The following is an 18,290-nucleotide window of genomic DNA, read 5'->3' as shown; positions in this document are numbered from 1 at the left end:
TACTTTGGGCCTTTCCTGAATTGCAAAGAAAGAAATGTCACGGATGAACTAATTTACACCCGTGTTGAGCTGCCCCCCCCCCCCACTTGCAAAAATCAAAAAACACATAGCCCTGATTTGTGAGCTAATTATGAGCTTACATATTCCGCAAACTAAAAATTTTGAGCTCGTTCCACTGAGCAGGAATTTAATACTTTAGTGGGGGGGCTGAGTCAGCCCCCCCCCCCACTACTTAAAATTAGGAATATTGAATCGGTTTTTGCGGCAGAATTACGAGCTATTTATGAGCTCTTGAAATTATATAGTTTCAATTTTTGAGCTCATCCCCTTCACCCCCAAACAACCCTTTAATTGATTTAACTTAAGAGAAAAATGCTAAGAAAACTTAAAATATATCGTATTGCGGATATAATTCCTATAGCTCATATACTCTAAGAATAAACTATTAAAGCACGTGCCTTTCGATTATTGAGCTACAACCCCTTCGCAAGTAAACCACCCTATCTTCCCTGCTTAAGAGAAAGTTGTACTTAAAATGCATTAAATTAATTATTTAGCGACTACATATTATCATTTAATAATTTATAAGCTTCCAAATTACGCGCATTTAGATCAGTAAATTGCAATTTATTTTGTATAGTGCAGTCATTGAAGGTAAAAATCAACGATTACCTTCAATTTGGGTGAACCTTCATCGATTTTAACGAAAACTGGTCAGTGGTTAAAGGATAAGTCAAGAAACAAAGGTGACATGGTACCACTTTGCGCCTTTACCCTGAGAGTGGATACCGCACCTTCTCGGGGTGAAAATTATTTTATAAAAAATAACTGCACAAATCAATAAAAGAACAAATTAAAAGCAAAATTTATTATATAAAGTTATTAAAATAAGTCAATACTTTTTAAATTATTAAAGATCAAAGATTTTAATTATTCGTGAAAAAAATGCATGTTTTGAAGCGATTTTTCGTAAATCACTGAAAAACTGTAAGTTTTTACAAAAAAGTTAATAGTAGTTTAATTCGTATAGCTTATATTCTAAGAATAAACTCTTAAATCACGCACCGTTCGATTATACAGCTACAACCCCTTCGCAAGAAAACCATCCCATATTCCCGGCTTAAGAGAGAGTTGTACTTAAAATAATTTAAATTAATTATTTGGCGACTACATATCGTTTAATAATTTATGAGCTCGCAAAATATACCCATCTCAATTATTGAATTGCCATTTTCTTTCTATAGTGCAGTCACTGAAGGTAAAAATCAAATATGACCTTCGATTTCGGTAAATCTCCATTCATTTTCACGAATTGACAATAACAACTTGCGGTTTTAGCCTGGGGTGTATGTTACCCCTTCTCGGGGATGAAAATTACTTTATTAAAAATAACCCTACAAATCAAGAGAGGGACAAATTCTAAGCAAAATTTGTTATATAATGTTATTAAAATAAATCAATAATTTTTGAGTTATTAAAGATCAAATATTTTAATTTTTGTGAAAGAAAATGCATGCTTTAAAGCGATTTTTCATAAATAACTCACAAACTGTAAGTTTTTACAAAAAAGTTTTCATCACTAAAATTAAACCTAATAAAAAATATAATAAATTGCTTACTTGAAAAACCCTTTAATGTTAATTTAAAGTAAGTTATTGGTAATTAAATGTATATTTTTTTCTGCGACTGTTCAAATCTAAGGATTCAAGCTTAAATAACGGAAAGACATGCATTTTATAACACTAAGGTACTAAATACTTGTAGCCCAGTAAATGAACGGGAAATTCGGCGATACCGTGTAATTTTCAGGGGCAACTCCGAATTGCATGAAAATTTGGATTTAGGTTCTACTTACCCTCCACTTCAAAGTTGAAATTGTGCCGTTGGTTGCTTTTACTTGGGAGGTGACAGTCACCCCTTCTCGGGGGTGAAAAAACATACGTTCAAGATAAGACCGGAAATGCATAAACTGACTGATTTTAAGCAACTTTTGTTCTATAGAGTTTTTTACGTAAGTCAATACTTTTCGAGTTATTTGCCATTGAAAATGTTGATTTTTCGACAAAAAAACTACGTTTTCAGACGGTTTTTCGCAAATAACTCAAAAAGTAAATATTTTATCGAAAAAAATCCCTAGCAAAAGTGTAGCTTATAAAAAACCCAAAAAAATGGTGTATCAGTAAAGTCTATCAATCAAATAAAAACAAAGTTGTAGCTCATGAAAAATACTTTCTTATTCGTCTAATTCCAAATCGAATATTTCAAGGTGAAATCGCCGAAATATTAAGCACTTTTGGGAAAAACCCATTTAAACTTTTTTAAAGTGTTTATAAAAAGCTTTGTTTTAATTGTTAACAAAAGTTTTAGCATTAAAAATATGCGAGTTACGCTCAAAATATAAGTTGGCCCTCTTTTTTTGTAAAAAATCATGAAAATCTCGCCGTGTTTAGCTCCCCAAATAAAATTAATCGCTACCGATTTACAAAAAATTTACTTAACAATCTATTTTTTATATGATCTGTCAGTCTCACCGGTTTAGAGTGTTTATTTTTGAAAGGGTTATAATTGAGAAAGCTTTGTAACAAAAATTTACCACTTTGCAGTAGTATTTGTTGAACTAAAATGATAAGATGAAATGAATGAAGGAAGGGTGATGAACTGATAATGGAAGTATGGAGAGACAGAGGCAAACTGAATAGAGTTGGCTAGCAAGAGCTGCAAGAGAACAACTTGACACTCAAGGATGGATACGGCTCGTTTGCATGCCTGTCAAAGAACAGTAGCTCAACCTAAAGAGAGATGATGACTAGAAAAGGGAAATCTTCAGATAAAAATATATGTTCAGAAAATAAATTAAATAAATATAATAATATAATAAAATAGAAGAATATAGAAGATAAATAAAATAGACTGAATTATGGGCGCCAGAAGTTGGAATGGACCAAACTTCCAGGTATCTTACACTGCTGTAAAATATTCAATATATTAAATTATTAAATTCAAAACTGGGAAGAAAAAAAAAATTGGTATACAAAACAAATACATATTTATTATATATAACTATCTAGATTATTGACAACCTCTAAGTTATGACAAGTGTAACTATGTAACTCTAAAATGACAATGAGAAATAATTACCTATTGTGATATAAATATAACTACCTATTAAATTATTATTGGAGTAGCTTTCCTAGGAAGCATACCCTCAACTTACATCTAGGTTAAATGACAACCCTTCCCCAAATAATAGTACGAATAAAATACGTACAGCCTAATTGAATACTACCTGATAATATAATAATAAAAATACCTAATATAAATAATATTTTTATATAACTCTCAATGAGTTGACGGGTAACAAGTCCCTAAATGAACCAACGTAGTACTGGATACAAAAACCCTTTTATGACTAGTGGTTCTTAATAATAATAACAAGTAAAACTAGTACCGTCCTGAGGGGCTAGGTACTAGGGATTGATTCAAAGTTAATATAAAAAGGAAATGATTGATACGTTAACGTTAAATAATATTTGCAAAAACTAATAAAAATTGATAAAGTATGAAAGCAAGTTAAATGATTTTAAAGTTAGAGAATTAAGACAATTATATATTTAATTTACATGGGAACAAGTCTAAAATTAATACAAACCAAGGGTAAAGAACATATATGTGGGAAGAATATTCGAGCTCGAAACTTCTACCAAGGAATTATGTAAATTTGGGGAACACTATCAACTTTAGGTATGGCTCTGATAAATTACAGTATACTTATGTTTTTGGAGGAAAGAAAAAATATATGTAATTAAATTATGAAGGTATAAGTATGCTAAATGTCCTGAAAAATTAAAAAAAACAGTATGTCTTTAACCGTTACAAATAAATGTCCCCAAAACAAACCCCTTTTCACAGGTTCCTATGTTCCTTGATGTCTAATACCCAAGTCCGTGGTACGAAGCTAACACCAATGTGGTGTAACGGTCCAACCGTTACTGAAACTGCCCCTCTGAGGGTTGCAGGAAGAAGAACCAAAATAAACAAGATCAAATGGGAGGCTGTATATCCTCCAGACCTGTCCCTTGTCGATTGAACCCTGGAAGTGCCTACTCGTGGTGTTGTTGGGTCTTTATAAGTTCATACGTCGTTTGAGATTTCTCCCGAAGGGCTAAAACCAAAAACATTCCCAGTTTATTTCCAATAAAACCTGTTATAAAAAGAAGTAAAAGAGAGAAGTTGACGAGGAAAGGTTTTTAGAAGAGAAGACTACAAAAACTCGACCTTTCATTGACCCCAAAAAACCTATCTACCTTGACATTTTAACCATAGGTTGTGATAAGAGTTTTAACACATATGGCCTTGATTAGAATAGACAAGAAAACTTACAATTTAAATGTTGGATGTGATATTTTTGTTATTTTAACAAATAATATGTTTTTTTTTTTTCAAAAGTAGTTGTATATGTATTGTATAAAGAAATAGGTACTGTGGAAATATATGAACATACTAGATATGGGAAAAGAATTATGAAGTCTATAAAGTAAGATTTAATAAGTTTCAGGAAGTCATGACATAATTTTCAATAGGTTTTCAGAACTGGAAAATTTTGATGAACATAACCATATATTAAGTATATTCTTAGAGATATTTTCTGGATACATTATAGACACTGCAATATTCTACATCAAAGCCAATCGATGACTTGATTTAAATTCAATCCATAATGAAAATAATATTACAATGGCCAAAACTAGGACGCCATAATGAAAAACTAGTACACATAAAAAACATACCGGTGCAAAATCCTTCTTCTTACAGTTTCATTATATTTCGTCACTTTGATTCAAACACAAACTTAATAAAATAACTGGCAATACAGTAATAATTGAACCATGCGGCTAAAATATAATTTTCTCAATCACTTATTGTAAGAGATTACACCGCCCTTCTTGGCACTTCGCAGAGAACAATCACCCTCCTTGCTCCGTTCGACTTGATGACAGCTGGCGACCGGCGTCAATGCCAACTTCAAAAATCTATCAGTGATGCCACAGTACCTAGGTATGACGTCATCCAGAGGATTTTGTGCGAACGGCTTGTTTTAATTACGAGAAAAATAATTTTAACCATAATTAAATAAGGTGTTCCCATTAATAATTACTTAGATAAGTGATGGAACGTCACATTCCTCTCCTACTGGGAGAAAAAAAAATTTATTAAATTTTTTTTTTATTTATTTATACTCTAAATATTAAACTAAAGTAGTAGTAGTGTATTATTTCGCGTTGATTCGCCAGATTACAAAGTAACCACAAACCAAGGAATAGAGGAAAGCAGGAGAGTCCCTGCAACAGATATCATGACTTACAACAGATGACTCGAAGTCATATTAAAATATCCTCGGCATTGTCTAAAGCCAAAGATAAACTAAATAATTTACTAAAGTTCATAATAAAAAATAAATGTCGAATGGGCCCGAAATCCAAAATTGAACTATCCAGGGACATCAGATTTATAAAATGTATATCCAAGGACGAACAACCAGGCAAAGGTGTGAGCCTGTTCGTACAATAACGCAAATAAATATACTGAAGTAAGACCAAAGAAATCAATAACTACAATAAGTGAAGAATCGAACACTTAATCCAAATTTGAACTAACAATGGACACCAGATTCGTAATAGCATATCCAGAGAAGAACAATCAGGAAGATTTATGGAACAATTCTCACCAGTGCCAAATAATACTAATAGTAAACATATCAAAGTCATCCAAAAACTCATTAATCAAAATAAATGTGGAATCGGACACTTAATCCAAAGTCGGACTATCAATGGACACCAGATTCATAAAGCATATCCACAGAAGGACGACCAGGAAGATTTATGGACCAATTCACACCAATATTAAATCACATAAATAAATTAGGTATACGTACACCCACATCCGGTAGTACGAGCCTATACAACCAAATAAACAAAATAAGTGAGGAATCGGACACTTAATTCAAAATCGGACTATCAATGGATACCAGATTTATAAGAGCATATCCAAAGAAGAACGATCAGGAAGATTTATGGACCAATTCTCACTAATACTAAACTAAACAAACTAATGTCTAAGGAAAGAAGTGGGAATCTACTAAAAATAAACAATTGATTTGTTCAAACACCTCAAATACTAAACTAAGGAACCTACTATGTATATGGGTAGTCAACAACAACCATACTATGAAGTACGAGACATAATATAAACTAAGTACTTCCCTAACAAATGGTAAACATGTAACTGGAATAATTGGACTAATTACACAAGGATGGTTAGGAAATGCTGCAGACATTTCCCGACCAGAAATAATTTGATGGATAAACATCAGCGTACTCTGCTATGAAAACATAGGTGACGAAATCGGATAGCAGTGATCAGTTGCTGAATTTCGAACCCACGCATTCACTAGGTTACCTAGGAACCCACATTAACAGAGTATTGGCTGACTAGTTCTTAAGAAGAAATCCATACATACATCAGAATTCCAACTAATTCCAGAATCATACTGTGTAGGGCATAAGGACATAAATTATTACAAAGTATTTAAGATATCTGTGACAAATGTTGATAAAGTAAACCAATATCAAGTTAAGAACCACCACATCTTTCCAATATGGCAAATCTAATAACAAGATAATAAAAGATACATCTATAAAAAAAAAGTAGGTAATCAAATATCAAAAATACAACATACAACCTGAGAGAAGTAGTGTATAATATTGTTAGTTCCATAGTTCCATACCAAATATCAATATTAAACCAACATACTTGTATGAGCCCATATTCAAATATATAAATATATAATAATCAACAACCCTTCTATACTAAGGGGTGAGGTGTACACTCTATAAGGTACAAGTAGGTTCTTACTAACTGGATAATCCTACTAACAGCATTAGTAATTAATAATGTTGATTCATAATAATTAAAGTGCAACATTAATAATGAAAAAAAAATGATAAGCTCATACATAAGAGTACTACATAAATAATTAACCTAATGATTCATAAATTGGAAGTCATCTAATAACCATGCCAAAAGATAAAAATGGAGCTATGTACCTGCTCTATCTGGTGAATAAAACATTAAACTAAAATACTGAATCTTAATAAGGATCGAGCTAAAGACAAATAGAGGAAGAAGTTAGCTCAAACAACCCTATAAAGTTAATCTTCTTCCGAAGATGACGAATCAACCTCATCCATGGTGTTATCAGGCAGTAAATCCTTTAGGTGAAATTGTCCAATTCGTCTGTTAGTCGAATTGTCCTTCAATTCATATACTAACGGAGATATTACTTTCACAACCGTACAGGGAATATATTTCTGGCAAAATTTTGCCGAAATAGCATCACCCTTATTAGACTTTACAAAGTTTCGCTTCAACACTCTATCTCCAACGAAGAATCGCAGATCTCTTTTCCTCAAATTATACTGCCGCTGGTTCCTTAAATAGGAAGTTTTTAACTTCTTCCTAATGTCAGAAAAAATTTGAGGTAGAGTCTGGAGATCGTCTAAGCGATGAAGGTTATCGGATATCTGAGGGAGATTTGTGGAAGTGTCTGAGATTGCACCAAAATAGTCACCAGATAAAGCAACATTTCTACCAAAATTGAGATATGCCGGAGAACATTGGGTCACCTCATGGACAGAGGTCCTTATGGCTTGAGCGATGGAATGGATATATTGATCCCAAGCTCTGTGATCTGGGAATGTATAAGACCTAAGGGCTGTGACGATACTGCGATTCACTCTCTCAGTATGATTGGCTTGAGGATGGTAGGCAGCATTATAAAAGGTCTTCTGAACCTTATATTTAGCTAAAAGATCTTTAAAGGCCTTTGATACAAACTGAGGACCGTTGTCACATGACACAATTTGGGGAACACCATACACCAAAAAGACTTGTTCTTCCAAATATTTCAAAATTGCTGGAGTTGTGGCCTGACGAAGAGGACAAACTAAAGGAAATTTGGTGAAATAATCCACAACTACCAAGCAATAGGTATTACCCTTGTAGCTCCGAGGATACGGTCCAATGAGATCCATTGAGATCATCTGCCAAGGAAAATTAATGTTCCTGAAGGACCCCATAAGTCCAGCTTGTGGTAAATTACTTGGTTTACAAGTAGCACAAACCATGCATTTAGAAATGTACTTTTTAATAGACTTCCGCATGCCAGGCCAATAATATAACTCAGCAATACGATGAAAAGTTTTATAAAAACCAAAATGTCCAGCAGTAACTTCATCATGAGACATACGTAATATGTTTTCCCTATTTGGCGTAGGTACAACTATTTTCCAATCTGACATATTGGATAAGGCCTCTATAGGACTTAAGATATGTTTGTAGAGTATATTGTTCTCTACCTTAAAATCGGGATAATTTTGTGGGTCTTGAGTAACCCTATCAATCATATTCTGATACCACTCATCAGGAGTTAATGTGGACAAATCGAATAATTAAGGTCATGGACACGGGAAAGAGCATCAGCAACCACTACACCGTTGGCCTTTCGATGAACAATTTTATATGAATAGGCAGCCAGTTTGCATATCCATCGGGAAAGTCTCTGAGATGGGTTTTTCATACTATGAAGCCATACCAAGGAACTATGGTCCGTAATTATAGTGAAATTACGACCCTCTAAATAATAACGGAATGCTTCCAACCCATGTATGATAGCTAAGAGTTCTTTCTCCGTGGTGGAATAGTTTTTCTGGGCCTTATTTAATTTCTTACTCGTGTAGGCTATGGGATGTTCAGAGCCATCTTTCAACTGAAACAACACGCCACCAGAAGCAGTATTAGAGCAATCAGTCATCAAATAAAAATGCTCGTTAAAATTAGGTGACATCATAACCGGTGCGCTAGTTAAAGCCTCTTTAACGCGCCTAAAAGCTTCATCGGCCTCAGGAGTCCAAGTAATGGTCTGCCCTTTTTTCCTGTTCTTCAAAAGATCAGTAAGAGGTGACAACAAGGTAGAGTACGAAGGTACAAACCGGCGATAATATCCACACATTCCCAATATCCTACGGACTTGGGTGGTGGTCTTAGGTATAGGAAAATTCTTAATAGCAACTATTTTCTCCGGATCAGTCCTTAGACCCTGGTTATCCACAACATAACCCAGAAACTTAAGACTAGGACGACAGAACTGACACTTATCCAAATTAATCGTTAGATTAGCTTCCTTAAGACGTAAGAATAACTTATCTAAAATTTCCATATGAAGGGAAAAATCAGGAGTGACAACCAAAATATCGTCCAAATAATAGAAAACATAGGGCTCTAACTGTGGACCAATGACTAAATCCATCAGACGACACATTGTCTGAGGAGCAGAAACAAGACCAAAAGGCATGGTGACAAACTGGAATAATCCTTTACCACTGACAGCAAAAGCAGTATACTTCTTGCTCTCTTCACTCAGTGGGATCTGTAAGAAGGCCTTAGACAAATCTATCGAAGAGATGTATTTGGCATTCTGAAGTTTGCTCAAAATCACATCAATTCGGGGAATTGGATAAGCATCCCTGTTAGTGGTAATACTGTTTAGTTTTCGACCATCAAAGCAGATCCTGAAGGATCCATCCTTCTTCTTTGTTAACCAGAGTGGGGAACAATAGGACGACGTTGAATGTTCTATGATATTTAAAGCAAGCATCGAATCTACTTCTTTTTCTAAATCTGCCTGCCAGGCTTGAGGTATGGGATACTGATATAATCTGAAAGGAGTAGGATTTCCCACCTCAATAGTGTGAGATATTAATGAAGTACGACCTAGTTTGTCATTTGAAGAAATAGTAGTAAACTGAGAGATCATATTCTCCAATTGCCTTTGTTCAGAACTAGATAAACTGGAAAAATCATGAATAGCACTAAGGGTAGACAGATTAAATTCAGATATGGAAAAAGAAAAATCAGAACAACTTAAGGTGCTATTAAAAGCATTGAAGAAGTCCATACCTAAAATTATAGAATTCTGTACAGAAGGAATAACATAAAATGTAATTTTCCTACATAAATTTGCCACTGTGATTTCAATTTGGAGTTTGCCTGTAATAGATTGGACTGTACCATCTGCAGTAGATACATGCAAAGATGAAATGGGCATAATGGGAATATTAGCATTTTTCAATAAATTTAATGAATGTGCTCCTATCAATGAAATATTAGAGCCACTATCTAATAAAGCTAAACACGATTGTCCTAAAATTTGAATGGGTAGATATGGCCTATTATCATTTTGTTTCCTAACTAATAAAGAGTTAATATCTAAATCTAAAATATTTGGTTGGATACAACCATTATATGGAACTACTTCACCATCAAAATTATTATTATACTTAACACTACCAATTAAAGAAGAATTTGTGGCTTTGCAACCCTGTGAATCATGTGCGTTCAACGTATCATGACTAAAACTTAATTTCTGGACTGATTTTGATTTGTGGTGTGTGCTTGTTTCCTGAACGATGCCTTCTTCCCTTTCCGATTGGAAGATGGGTTTGAGTTGCTTGGTGTGCTTGGGCCAGCTGTCTCGTTTTCTGATGGGGTTTGATTCCCTGATTGGGTGTTGGACGGAGAAACGCTCAGGGGACGGACCTCCGACATTTCGTTTCCCGAACACTTGAAACAATTTCTTTTGAGGGTATTTTCCCTACCACAACCGTGGCAGAAAATACGAGTTTGAGGGATACCACAATCATTGAACTTATGATTAGACTGGTGACAATTCCAGCAAACAACGGAACTGAAAACAGAAACATTATGTTCAGGGCCCTTATTTTGCCAAGAACGTTGTCTAAAGGAAGTTGGTTGAGAAGAAGAGGTAGAAGAGGGTCGAGATGAAGATGGAGGCTGAGAAGACCAGGATAACGTTTCCTCCAAACGTTTGCACTTTACAGTGAGATCATCAATACTCTGGATGTCCATAAGAGCTAACTGTTGATGGTAAAAAGGTAATAAACATTTTAAGATGATTTTTATTTTGGACAAATCAGATAAAGGAGTGTCTAAACGGCTACACATGCCTAAAATAGTGTTAATGAACATAGTGACAGACTCCCCTGGTTTCTGCTTATGGTTTTTGATTTCATCCAAGAGATCATCCTGGTATGAGTAAGGAAGAAAATCTGACTTCAACTTGCGAACCAGATCAGACCAACAAGATAAATTACCTCTATTATTCATGAACCAGGTAAAAGCAGGACCAGTAAACAATTCAGCTGAAGCAGCAAACAAATTTTCTTCAGAGACACCTGTAGATACACGAAGACATTCGACCTTTTCTAAAAATGTAATCACATCATTGTGCTGTTTTTCACCGGAAAATGAAACACCCCATTTGTGTACTTGCACGGGTTTGGAGTATGTGAAACTAGGAACGACACTGACTGGAGCATTAGGAGTAGATGTGGCTATGGGGTTAACCTTAGAATCAAGCTCACCCTCCAATGTAAGGATTTTAAGAGAAACAGACTTTTTAAAAGGTTCCTGCTCTTCTGTAGTACACTGTAACAAGTGTACCCGGCCAGAAATATGAGCTAGACGAGATATTAATCTAACATATTCATTGTCCTGTACAGTTCCCCTAAACTTCTCTATTTTCTTCGACAAGCTATCCAACGTTTCGGATATTCCTTTCCGTTGGTCCTCAAAAGGGATATGTACAGCCGAAAGTTGGGTGAAACTCCTATTGCCTGCTTCTTGCTTCAAAGCACCCCGCAGAAGATTGCGTTTTCTATCGACGGTTGCTGACTCCTCTGGTACTACGTCCCTAATTTTCAACTCATAGTCCAATTCGTCCACCAGAAGATGTTCAACTTTAAAAGCACACATGATGAAAGCAAAAATTATTGACAAGCAATCCAAAAGTCAGAAATACGAAATATACTTAAGTTTGTATGCAAAATATATAGGTACGGAGAAAATATTAGCAACACACCAACAAAATCAAAAATGGCCAGCAAAATATATATCAAATAAATACAGTAAATAAGGTATAATCAAGTAAATATAGTACCTAAATATTGGAAAAAAAAAATTTTAGCTATTATACTTGTACCCAAAAAAAAATATGTAAGTATTAACGATCAACTGTACATACAAATACACCACTGGCTGAAGGAGTAAAATTTGCAATAATAATATTATATAATATATATGTTAGTTACTTATACTTCGTTTCAAATTCAACCTAGAATGTAAGCTGTATGACAACCTATAAAAGAGGTTTCAAAATCTCAACTAATTAATAGATCCAGCAGTGACAGTATACCTGTTAAGTATTAATAAGTAATTAAAAACAAAATAAATCAGAACAGAATGTATAAAAAGATATCAGAAAGGAATAATATAAATAAAACCCTTTAATGTTAATTTAAAGTAAGTTATTGGTAATTAAATGTATATTTTTTTCTGCGACTGTTCAAATCTAAGGATTCAAGCTTAAATAACGGAAAGACATGCATTTTATAACACTAAGGTACTAAATACTTGTAGCCCAGTAAATGAACGGGAAATTCGGCGATACCGTGTAATTTTCAGGGGCAACTCCGAATTGCATGAAAATTTGGATTTAGGTTCTACTTACCCTCCACTTCAAAGTTGAAATTGTGCCGTTGGTTGCTTTTACTTGGGAGGTGACAGTCACCCCTTCTCGGGGGTGAAAAAACATACGTTCAAGATAAGACCGGAAATGCATAAACTGACTGATTTTAAGCAACTTTTGTTCTATAGAGTTTTTTACGTAAGTCAATACTTTTCGAGTTATTTGCCATTGAAAATGTTGATTTTTCGACAAAAAAACTACGTTTTCAGACGGTTTTTCGCAAATAACTCAAAAAGTAAATATTTTATCGAAAAAAATCCCTAGCAAAAGTGTAGCTTATAAAAAACCCAAAAAAATGGTGTATCAGTAAAGTCTATCAATCAAATAAAAACAAAGTTGTAGCTCATGAAAAATACTTTCTTATTCGTCTAATTCCAAATCGAATATTTCAAGGTGAAATCGCCGAAATATTAAGCACTTTTGGGAAAAACCCATTTAAACTTTTTTAAAGTGTTTATAAAAAGCTTTGTTTTAATTGTTAACAAAAGTTTTAGCATTAAAAATATGCGAGTTACGCTCAAAATATAAGTTGGCCCTCTTTTTTTGTAAAAAATCATGAAAATCTCGCCGTGTTTAGCTCCCCAAATAAAATTAATCGCTACCGATTTACAAAAAATTTACTTAACAATCTATTTTTTATATGATCTGTCAGTCTCACCGGTTTAGAGTGTTTATTTTTGAAAGGGTTATAATTGAGAAAGCTTTGTAACAAAAATTTACCACTTTGCAGTAGTATTTGTTGAACTAAAATGATAAGATGAAATGAATGAAGGAAGGGTGATGAACTGATAATGGAAGTATGGAGAGACAGAGGCAAACTGAATAGAGTTGGCTAGCAAGAGCTGCAAGAGAACAACTTGACACTCAAGGATGGATACGGCTCGTTTGCATGCCTGTCAAAGAACAGTAGCTCAACCTAAAGAGAGATGATGACTAGAAAAGGGAAATCTTCAGATAAAAATATATGTTCAGAAAATAAATTAAATAAATATAATAATATAATAAAATAGAAGAATATAGAAGATAAATAAAATAGACTGAATTATGGGCGCCAGAAGTTGGAATGGACCAAACTTCCAGGTATCTTACACTGCTGTAAAATATTCAATATATTAAATTATTAAATTCAAAACTGGGAAGAAAAAAAAAAATTGGTATACAAAACAAATACATATTTATTATATATAACTATCTAGATTATTGACAACCTCTAAGTTATGACAAGTGTAACTATGTAACTCTAAAATGACAATGAGAAATAATTACCTATTGTGATATAAATATAACTACCTATTAAATTATTATTGGAGTAGCTTTCCTAGGAAGCATACCCTCAACTTACATCTAGGTTAAATGACAACCCTTCCCCAAATAATAGTACGAATAAAATACGTACAGCCTAATTGAATACTACCTGATAATATAATAATAAAAATACCTAATATAAATAATATTTTTATATAACTCTCAATGAGTTGACGGGTAACAAGTCCCTAAATGAACCAACGTAGTACTGGATACAAAAACCCTTTTATGACTAGTGGTTCTTAATAATAATAACAAGTAAAACTAGTACCGTCCTGAGGGGCTAGGTACTAGGGATTGATTCAAAGTTAATATAAAAAGGAAATGATTGATACGTTAACGTTAAATAATATTTGCAAAAACTAATAAAAATTGATAAAGTATGAAAGCAAGTTAAATGATTTTAAAGTTAGAGAATTAAGACAATTATATATTTAATTTACATGGGAACAAGTCTAAAATTAATACAAACCAAGGGTAAAGAACATATATGTGGGAAGAATATTCGAGCTCGAAACTTCTACCAAGGAATTATGTAAATTTGGGGAACACTATCAACTTTAGGTATGGCTCTGATAAATTACAGTATACTTATGTTTTTGGAGGAAAGAAAAAATATATGTAATTAAATTATGAAGGTATAAGTATGCTAAATGTCCTGAAAAATTAAAAAAAACAGTATGTCTTTAACCGTTACAAATAAATGTCCCCAAAACAAACCCCTTTTCACAGGTTCCTATGTTCCTTGATGTCTAATACCCAAGTCCGTGGTACGAAGCTAACACCAATGTGGTGTAACGGTCCAACCGTTACTGAAACTGCCCCTCTGAGGGTTGCAGGAAGAAGAACCAAAATAAACAAGATCAAATGGGAGGCTGTATATCCTCCAGACCTGTCCCTTGTCGATTGAACCCTGGAAGTGCCTACTCGTGGTGTTGTTGGGTCTTTATAAGTTCATACGTCGTTTGAGATTTCTCCCGAAGGGCTAAAACCAAAAACATTCCCAGTTTATTTCCAATAAAACCTGTTATAAAAAGAAGTAAAAGAGAGAAGTTGACGAGGAAAGGTTTTTAGAAGAGAAGACTACAAAAACTCGACCTTTCATTGACCCCAAAAAACCTATCTACCTTGACATTTTAACCATAGGTTGTGATAAGAGTTTTAACACATATGGCCTTGATTAGAATAGACAAGAAAACTTACAATTTAAATGTTGGATGTGATATTTTTGTTATTTTAACAAATAATATGTTTTTTTTTTTCAAAAGTAGTTGTATATGTATTGTATAAAGAAATAGGTACTGTGGAAATATATGAACATACTAGATATGGGAAAAGAATTATGAAGTCTATAAAGTAAGATTTAATAAGTTTCAGGAAGTCATGACATAATTTTCAATAGGTTTTCAGAACTGGAAAATTTTGATGAACATAACCACATATTAAGTATATTCTTAGAGATATTTTCTGGATACATTATAGACACTGCAATATTCTACATCAAAGCCAATCGATGACTTGATTTAAATTCAATCCATAATGAAAATAATATTACAATGGCCAAAACTAGGACGCCATAATGAAAAACTAGTACACATAAAAAACATACCGGTGCAAAATCCTTCTTCTTACAGTTTCATTATATTTCGTCACTTTGATTCAAACACAAACTTAATAAAATAACTGGCAATACAGTAATAATTGAACCATGCGGCTAAAATATAATTTTCTCAATCACTTATTGTAAGAGATTACACCGCCCTTCTTGGCACTTCGCAGAGAACAATCACGAGAACAATCACCCTCCTTGCTCCGTTCGACTTGATGACAGCTGGCGACCGGCGTCAATGCCAACTTCAAAAATCTATCAGTGATGCCACAGTACCTAGGTATGACGTCATCCAGAGGATTTTGTGCGAACGGCTTGTTTTAATTACGAGAAAAATAATTTTAACCATAATTAAATAAGGTGTTCCCATTAATAATTACTTAGATAAGTGATGGAACGTCACAGCTTGAATGGGTCACTAAACATGAGTGTATGCAAATTTTGAACAGCCATATATTAACCAGTTTTAGTCTTCTGGAGAAACAAAATAAACTATCATATTTATAATAGCAAAACCTACATTTTTTATTCTTTAAGATTTTTCTTATCACTAATATTTTTTAAATTATTTTGAAAAAATGAAATTTTTCAAAAAATTTTTTATTACTATAAAACCAAATGTTTTCGAAAATAAGCACTTCAAACCAATCAACCTTACAGATCATATAAACAATACACATACAGTTAAAATATATGGTAAAGCCAAACGATTAATTTCATTTAGGGTGCTAAATAGAGGGAGGATTTCACGATTTTTTTACCAAAAAAAGGGGCCAAATTTTTTTTTTTTCAGTGTAACTCGTTTATTTTTAATGCTGTAAACTTTTGTAAAAAACAAATAATAAGCTTTTTTTCGATACTTTTAAAATGTTAATAAGGTTTTCCCGAAAAATTCTTCTTTCGTCGGTAATTTGGCGTTGAATTATTCGATTTGGAATTAGACGAATAAGAACGTATTTTTCATGAGTTACAACAACTTTGCTTCTACTCAATATGTAGACTTTACTCGTACATCATTTTTTTCGTTTTCTTATAGGCTACACTTTTGGTAAAAATATTTTTTTCGATAAAATATTTACTTTTTCAGTTATTTGGGAAAAACCGTCTGAAAACGTAGTTTTTTGCCGAGAAATCAACATTTTAAATCGCGAATAACTCGAAAAGTATTGACTTACGTAAAAAACTTTATAGAATAAAAGGTGCTTAAAATAAGTCAATTTATCCATTTCCGGCCTCATTTTAAACACGTGTTTTTCACCCCCCGAGAAGGGGTAAATATCACCCCCCAAGTAAAAGCAACCAACGGCACAAATTCAACTTTGAAGTGGAGGATAAGTAGAACCTTAATGCAAATTTTCATGCAATTCGGAGTTGCCCCTGGAAATTACACTCCAAAACGGTCATTTATTGGGCTATTGTCAAAGTACTTAGAAATAAGTACCTATCAAAAATAAGCTCCAGAAAAAGTTGATAGCATCAAAATTTATATTTATAAAGTATACAGCTATAAAACTGTAAAATATTTAATCTTTCAAATACTTTAATTTTTTAGATCATATTTAAAATAATAACTCCAACAATACTCGATTTACGTAAAAAATTATAGATAACGAAATTTGAGTTTTTTTTTATTAGCAAAGATTTTACTTGTCTTTTGATTTATGTATGAATCAAAATAACGAAGATAGAAAAGTTTAAGCCTAAATTTTACTACGAGAACAATGTAACTGGAGCCCTTTAACCTATTATCCTAAAAAATAAAGTATTTGAAAGATTAAGCCGGTACTTTATATCTCGGTTGACAGCCGGTTAGTTAACCGGAGTTTAATCGGGACCTCTTTAGGGTCTCTTGCGTTGTAATAAATGCAATTACAAGTATTATTATGATTATAAATAAGAATAATAATAATACTTATAATTGCATTTATTACAACGCAAGAGACCCTAAAAAGGTCACGATTAAACCCCGGTGAACTAACCGGCTGTAAATCGAGACATAAAGTATCGGGCCTAAATGTAATACAGTTTTATAGCTCTTGAAATTACCTTTCAAATAGTTGGATGTACCTGATATCATAAAAATTAACAGAGTGATTCAAAAAAAAATTCATTTTTTTGTAAAAATTTTTGGAGTATAAATTTTGATGCTATCAACTTTTTCTGGAGCTCATTTGATAGGTATTTCTAAGTACTTTGACAAGTATTTAGTAAGCGTTATAAAATGCATCTCTTTCCCGTTATTTAAGCTTGAATCCTTAGATTTGAATAGTCGCAGAAAAAACTATACATTTAATTACCTATAACTTACTTTAAATTTACAATAAAGGGTTTTTCAAGTCAGCAATTTATTATATTTTTATTAGCTTCAATTTTAGTGATGAAAACTTTTTTGTAAAAACTTACAGTTTTTAAGTTATTTATGAAAAATCGCTTCAAAGCATGCATTTTCTTTCACAAAAATTAAAATATTTGATCTTTAAAAAAATAACTCAAACAGTATTGATTTATTTTAATAACATTATATAACAAATTTTGCTTAGAATTTGTCGCTCTCTTGATTTTTGGGGTTATTTTTAATAAAGTAATTTTCACCCCCGAGAAGGGGTGACATATACCCCGGCTAAGTTGTTATGGTTAATTTTCTTTCTTGACGTATCCTCTATCCACTCACCAATTTTCGTGAAAATGAATGGAGATTTACCGAAATCGAAGGTC

General features: G+C 33.0%; 1 protein-coding gene and 1 long non-coding RNA gene across 2 annotated transcripts in view; one reads left to right on the top strand and one right to left on the bottom strand.

Annotated features, from left to right (window-relative positions):
* LOC114344598 (cuticle protein 16.5-like) overlaps positions 1-18,290 on the top strand; it is a 314,943-nt gene that overhangs the window by 192,567 nt on the left and 104,086 nt on the right. The window lies entirely within an intron of this gene.
* LOC126884675 (uncharacterized) lies at positions 13,819-15,750 on the bottom strand. Its single transcript, XR_007698122.1, has 2 exons — positions 15,576-15,750; positions 13,819-14,951 (listed from the first exon to the last, which is right to left on the bottom strand). It is a non-coding gene; the product is annotated as an uncharacterized LOC126884675 (long non-coding RNA).

The sequence above is a fragment of the Diabrotica virgifera genome, chromosome 5 (assembly GCF_917563875.1).
Source record: "Diabrotica virgifera virgifera chromosome 5, PGI_DIABVI_V3a".
NCBI lineage: Eukaryota > Metazoa > Arthropoda > Insecta > Coleoptera > Chrysomelidae > Diabrotica > Diabrotica virgifera.
Note: the sequence above shows the minus strand (reverse complement) of the source record. Positions and strands in the feature narration are given on the sequence as shown.